Here is a 6,579-nt window from a genome sequence, read left to right as displayed (position 1 = left end):
AGGAAAACAAGCAAATTATTGCACATGGGGAAGATGATCATGCAATTGTCATTTCCCACGTGCCAAAAATGAATACACATACACCAAGGAACAATTTTTTTTAGAAAAAAAACAAAAAGGAAAAATTCTTCAAGAGTCACCTAGTAAAGTCACTTACACTTGACTGTCGATTGAGAATTAGCAAAACCATTTTTATTATTTTGGTTAGTCTTCTTTTACCAAATATTTTGGAAAAAGATTATGTTTCTGTTCCAACTTTATTTCATTTATCAAAAAGGAAACTTTCTACTCTATTTCAACCCTCTACGTACCTCTATGTTCTTGTTTATCGGAGAAAATTCCAATCCATTTATAATCAATCATGCCAAGTACAGAGAACACCTGAGGTAATGTGAGCCTCTATAACCATAGAAATACAAAAAAAACGTTTTCAAAATCTTTGCATCGATGGAATTTTTCCCTATCAATTTTATAGTAGAGGAATCTTAGTATAGCATATATCTGTTTACAAGAGAGAGAGAGAGAGAGAGAGAGAGAGAGAGAGAGAGAGAATGCTATTGAGTGATGGTTGAACACAATGGAGTGACACTGAGAGTCATATACACATTTGCTATTATAAATGCACAAGATGTTAATCCTCAGCCCAAACTGAGAGTCATATACTTGGCACGGGTTCTCGTTGCGACTTATTTTAGAATTTTAGGCGATATGCGTTCAGTGGGAAACAACGTTTTTGTTGACTACGAGATGCATCTAGTGACTTTGTTTATTCACGGGATTTATAACAAAAATGAATAGACATAACGTATGATTACTGTTTTAGATACTATGGAACAGGGTAGCCAATTGTTATTGTGACAGAGAAAATATGGTATGCTTTGGTTGGATATTTATTTATTTATTTGAAAATTGTTGGATTTTCATTTTGATTATGAGCTTTGTGTGCAATCCAGTGCAAATGAATCAGGGATGACCGTAAGAATTAGAGTATCGTCCAAAGTAGTAGTTTTTTGAGAATCCTTTGAATCAAGCGACCCTAAATCTGTGGTTGGTAAACAGTACATTTGATAGCAGCCGTGAGCACTGAGCACAGAACCTGGGGCTGGCAGAACTACAACTCGAAATCAAACAAAACCCATGCGTACTTGACTTTGTGTTTACTAGCACACATGTTCGTGCGTTGCAACGGGATCAAGACCCCACATGTCCGTATTCTCTAGTTCAACATGGCACCCTTTAATTAGAGTCAAACCAGTATATTCTCTTTTATTGGCGTGTGCCTACAATTTCTTTCAATTATAGTTAACCAATATATTTTCTTTTATTGGCACATGGAAGCTACCAACATTAATAATTTGTGGCATCCCTTATTTTGAAGAAGCGGTCCTAGCTTGATATACCGGATGCGGAGCAGGCCCAATATGGGAGTGATCGAACTCACGACCTCAAAGACCCAACCACATGTTGCTAGCCACTCAAACAAATGCGTCCCGCGAACCAATGGTCAGCGTGAATATTTAAGAATCTAATGCAACATCAGATTCGAATCTTTTTTTTTGAACTTTAAAGAAATGTATTAAACGCCAAATATACTTGGCAACGTGAACAATGTTCAAAATTACGAACATTTTTTGAAAAATCCATACATTCAAAAAAAGATGGACAACAAATTTGAACGGAACATTTCTCGTAATTCAAAAATATTTCTTAAAAGCATGAACCTTTTATAAAAATACAAACTTTTTTGAATTTGTGAACAACTTTTGGGAATGGAAACATGTTTTGAACATAGAAATTTAGAGAATGTGTTTCTTAATGCGAAATTGGAAACAATTTTTGAACATATAAAAAAACAAGAATAGTTTTCAAATTTGTAACATTTTTTAAATCTTGAACGAAATTGGAAAAACCCTAACTTTAAAAAATGGAATGTTTTTTAAAATTTTGAAAAAATTGGAATGGAACATAATTGAAAAGTGCAAGCATTTTCGAAATAATACACACACTCACACCAATAAACACGTACTCACACGACGCCTACCGAAGAAGACCGGGTCAAAGTTGCGGAGCTTCAAGATGGAGGAAGTCACCATGTTCACCTTGCTGTTGACAAGAACGTCACCTTCCACTCGCACTAAACACTACAGAAAAAGCAAAAAAAAAAAATGTTGATGTGATAGACGTCAGGTGCCTAAAATTGTTTCTTGGATCATCCGGTCCCTCACGCGCCCTGCGCCCAAGCCTAAAACGGGGTGGCCGCGCAGCCACCCGACGAGGGAGAGCCAGGACATTACCGGAAACAGGGAGAACGTGAGAGGAAGAGGGTTGAGGCTCGCGCATAACCGTACGTACGTATAACACGCGCATGCATGCAGCTTGCGATTTGCCGCACATCCAACTCCGGCCATCTACACAAGCTAGCGGGTAGCGGCGGCCGTCTCCTTGGTCGACGTCCACGTACGCGCTCCAGTCATACATGCCGATCTCCGCTGCCTTTTCCGCCCTGCGTGCCGCTGGCCGGCAGCAGCTCTCCGCTTCAAGCATCGGCGCGAGGCAGGCGACCGGCTCCCACATGTTCCGGATCGACGGGCAACTCGGGAAGATGGCGGCCAACGGCGCTAAGGTGAGAGTGAGATCAGGCACGTTCCGCGTGGGCGGCCACGAGTGGCGTCTCGTATGCTACCCAAACGGCAACGGGAAGGAGTACGAGGGGTACATGTCCCTCTTCCTCGAGCATGCCAGCCACGACTCACGAGAGGACCGGGGATGCCACGGCCAAGGCCCAGCTGAGCATACTCGACCGGGCCTGGAAGCCGAGCTACACTCGAGAGTCGAGACATAGCCAAGACCCGCTTCTTCTCGAGTAACCTCAGCTGGGGCACGCGGGGCTTCGTGAAACACCGGGATCTGGACGCGCTAATAGCGAAGAAGCATCTCAATCTCAAGCAAGGACGGCTGCCTGACTGTCCTGTGCGACGTCACCGTCACCGTCGCCGAGCTGCGTACCGAAGAAGACCACGTCGAGGCTGCCGCACCGGTGGTGCCTCCGTTCGGATTGCCCGGGCAACTCGGGGAAGCCATCTGGAACAAGAAGGGGATGGACGTGCAGATCGAGGTCGGCGGGGAGAGACGCTCCCGGCGCACCGGCGGATACTCGAGGCCGGGTCACCCGTCTTCAAGGCGGACCTCTCGCTCGCCTCGGCCACCGCCGGCGACAGCAGCGACACCACCGTACTGCGCGTCGACGACATGGACGCCGAGGTGTTCAAGGCCCTGCCACAGTTCATCTACACGGACTCGCCTCCCGTGATCCTGTCGGCGTGGATGGCGGAGAGGCTGCTCGTCGCGGCGGACAGGTACAAGGTGGAAGAACTGAAGCTCCTCTGCGAGGACGCGTTGTGCTGGCACGTCAACATTAGCTCCATGGCTGTCAGTCTAGCATTGGCGGAGAAGCATGATTGCTCCGTGCTGAGGGCGGCATGCATCCAGTTCCTCTCTTCTCCGGGGAACCTGGAAACATTCATGGCATCGGATGGGTTTGAGAAGCTAAGGACATGTTGCCCTTGCCCCTCTGCTCTCATGGAGCTTCTCCTGAAGAAGATTACAATATAGGAGCAACTAAGGATTAGGAATCGTCTACCAGCTAGATATACGAAGTGATGTCGATTAGATTGTCTCGGGTAGAGTAGAGGCTTGATTCAATGAGCTATAGTCTGCGTGCCTCGTGCTGCAAACTCTATGTTTTACACAATAAACTCTGTTTTTTTCTCTGTTATAAGTGATTATCAATTCTTTCTCTTATCGATTTTTTTCATTAAATCTTCCACCCATCAGATTGTCTAGCCACCGACTCCCATTAATCGTCCTGTTACCCCCAAGAGTAAAATTCCAAGGAGTAGTGATAATTATTTGTAGCATAGGGGCACCCAAAAAATCGCTAATGAAAAAGAAAAGAGTCTGATAGTGAAAATCACACATGGTTGTACTGGCAAGTTAAGGGATCACAACACCCCACCCCTCCCAAGAGAGGAACGCGGCTAATTGAGGGGCAGACGCACCTCGGGCTAGGGATGAGATTATTTTTCCTCTTTTTGGGCGAAGATTTCATATTTACCTATATCTATTACCCAAAATTTCATTTTAGGCAGTCTTAGAAATTGTCGTACCAGCTTTCGGAAAATTATGGCTGAGCGTCAAATATTTGAAACTTTTGGGGGTTTCGAAACTGCACAATTTAAAATTTTTATAACTTCAACTTTTGAGAATTTGAACTTCAGAATTTCAGATAATAAATTTAAAACATTTTAAAAGGTCAAATATTTTAACTTTTAAAAATTCTAGAAACTTCACATGGAGAAAAGCCACACTTACTTCATGGGAAAGGGAAGGAAGGAAGCACACACTTGCGTGCGCTCCCCTACCCATCGGGTCCCAATAGGTAGAGTGTTGCACGAGTGCAACAGGCACCCGTGAGGGATTTAGTTTACCTAGAGTGTTTTAGTAAGATTAAGATTTTTGTAACATTGTACTATGATTCTTTGTGCTTGAAGACCAAACAACCATTCCTTATTATTAACCAAAAATTGGCATTATATCCTAATCTCTCCATTGACTTTTCTCGAATGCAATTAGTGTAATCAGACCCTCCATTCCATAATTATTGTCATGGTTTGTATTAGTTTTGAACTAAAACCATGGCAAGAATTTTGTAATGGAGGGAGTAAGTATGTGGTACCGCCCTTGGTTGCGTTCCGTCTAGAGTTATGTTCATCTTCTCTTAATGATCCTAAGGATATTTGTGTTACCTTTTTAAAAAGAAAGAGACAAGCAACGTGCAAGTTGACGGAATTTGGTTTTTTGGTCAGTCAACTGACCAAAAAATTCTATCAGTCGATTTGCTTGCAGATTCCTACTCGATAGTTTCTATTGGAGCACGTCACCCCTACCAGTTACTCCCACATGAATAGCTCCCGAGCTCCATCTCTCTGTAACAACTTCTCGTGTTCTCATGTGTCATTATTGCATGCACTGGTTTAGTGGAGTTAGCTTCGGTAGTAGTTAAATCATGGCCGCACCTACGTGTTCATGGATCAGTATATATGTACACTTTGATTGACTGAAGTGCAATTCTAGTCTATTTCGTGTCCTTCCCCCTCACAGTTTCTATGTACTAGTTGCTCACTTCATCACCGAGTTATAGCTCAGGATACGTTGGACATTGACATTCATGCATAGGGCTGGTACTTGTTTTAGGCGTAGATCGGTGTAACACCCCAGTATCACGCTACAGTAACCCGCAAAAAAATCATGCTACAGTAATCTCCCCTTTAATGATGCCATGTCATCATGTTTAGCAAGCTTAAGTGCCACTTGATAAAAAAAATCAGTTAAATTGAAATTTGTATTGCAAGTCAAATATTTATTTCTTCAAACAGTAAAACTAAAATGTTTGCTTTATTCTATAAATTCTCCTGATCATTTTCATGATGGAACCAACTTTATTTGACTCACAGATAAATCCCTAGGAAATTATAAAGTGATCCAACATCAACTAAAATAGCCTTTTTCAAAATATACAAATGTTTAAGTATTTACAAAACACTTGAAATCTTTTGTGCTAGCTCAAAACATTGCCTACTATTTATGTGACAAGTTTCATATTGAACAAAATTCAAATTGGTATTTATTTTTTAAATGCAAAACAATAAAGAAAATAGAAAAACAAGAAATAAAAAAGAGAAAGGCTATTGTGCACTGGACCTAAGTGCACAATGCACTCGGCCCAGCCCAACCTGGGTCTCCTCCCACTACCCGTTACAGTGGGAGGCAGGGGGGCCGTGGCGGCCTTCCGTCGGCCAAGGCCACGCGTCGTCCATCCCCGCCGCCGCCGACGCCTACAAGCTGGCTCCTCCCGCAACCCTTCACCCCCCCCCCCTTCTCTCTCTCTGGTCCAAGCTCTCCCGAGCCGTCGCCGCGATCCCGCCGCCGCCCCGGCCTCCCCGAGAGCATCCCCGACCCTCCTCTCGGTGAGCCTAAGGGTTAGGAATCGTGTACCAACTAGATATACGAAGTGATGTCGATTAGATTGTCTCGGGTAGAGTAGTGGCATGATTCAATGAGCTATAGTATGCGTGTCTGGTGCTACAACTCTATTATTTGCAACCGGTCACTTTGATACTAGAAGTTGCGGTATACACTGAAGTGATGCAAAAACTTGACTTGAGCGTGCAAATACAGTGCTTGTCTCATTTGTATACGGAGTATGCGCTTACTAGGTGTGTGGACCCCGCTGTCAGCGGCTCGACCAAGGAGAAGGGGCATGTGGCCTGATTTTTCCAAAAATATTCTAGGAATATTGTCTTTTAAAAAAAGGTCTATGTGGACGTGGCATTTTTCAACTCATTGACCAGCCGGTCCCGCCTGTCACAAACTGACAGCAAAATAGTGGAGCGCCCAGGTTTCGAACCAGCAAACCACGTGCCAAAACTGATGCTCGTCTAAGCACTACGATTCACATTTTCTACTGACTATTGTGGATAACACGGCTATATGTATTTATCGAGTACACGTGTGGAGTTT

At 43.6% G+C, this 6,579-nt stretch overlaps 1 pseudogene; it reads left to right on the top strand.

The window, feature by feature from the left end:
• Positions 1-2,476: 2,476 nt before the first annotated feature.
• Positions 2,477-3,612, top strand: LOC119333850 (annotated as a pseudogene).
• Positions 3,613-6,579: the final 2,967 nt, after the last annotated feature.

Source organism: Triticum dicoccoides, chromosome 7A (genome assembly GCF_002162155.2).
Source record: "Triticum dicoccoides isolate Atlit2015 ecotype Zavitan chromosome 7A, WEW_v2.0, whole genome shotgun sequence".
Taxonomy (NCBI): domain Eukaryota; kingdom Viridiplantae; phylum Streptophyta; class Magnoliopsida; order Poales; family Poaceae; genus Triticum; species Triticum dicoccoides.
This window is presented reverse-complemented; position numbering and strand designations above follow the sequence as displayed.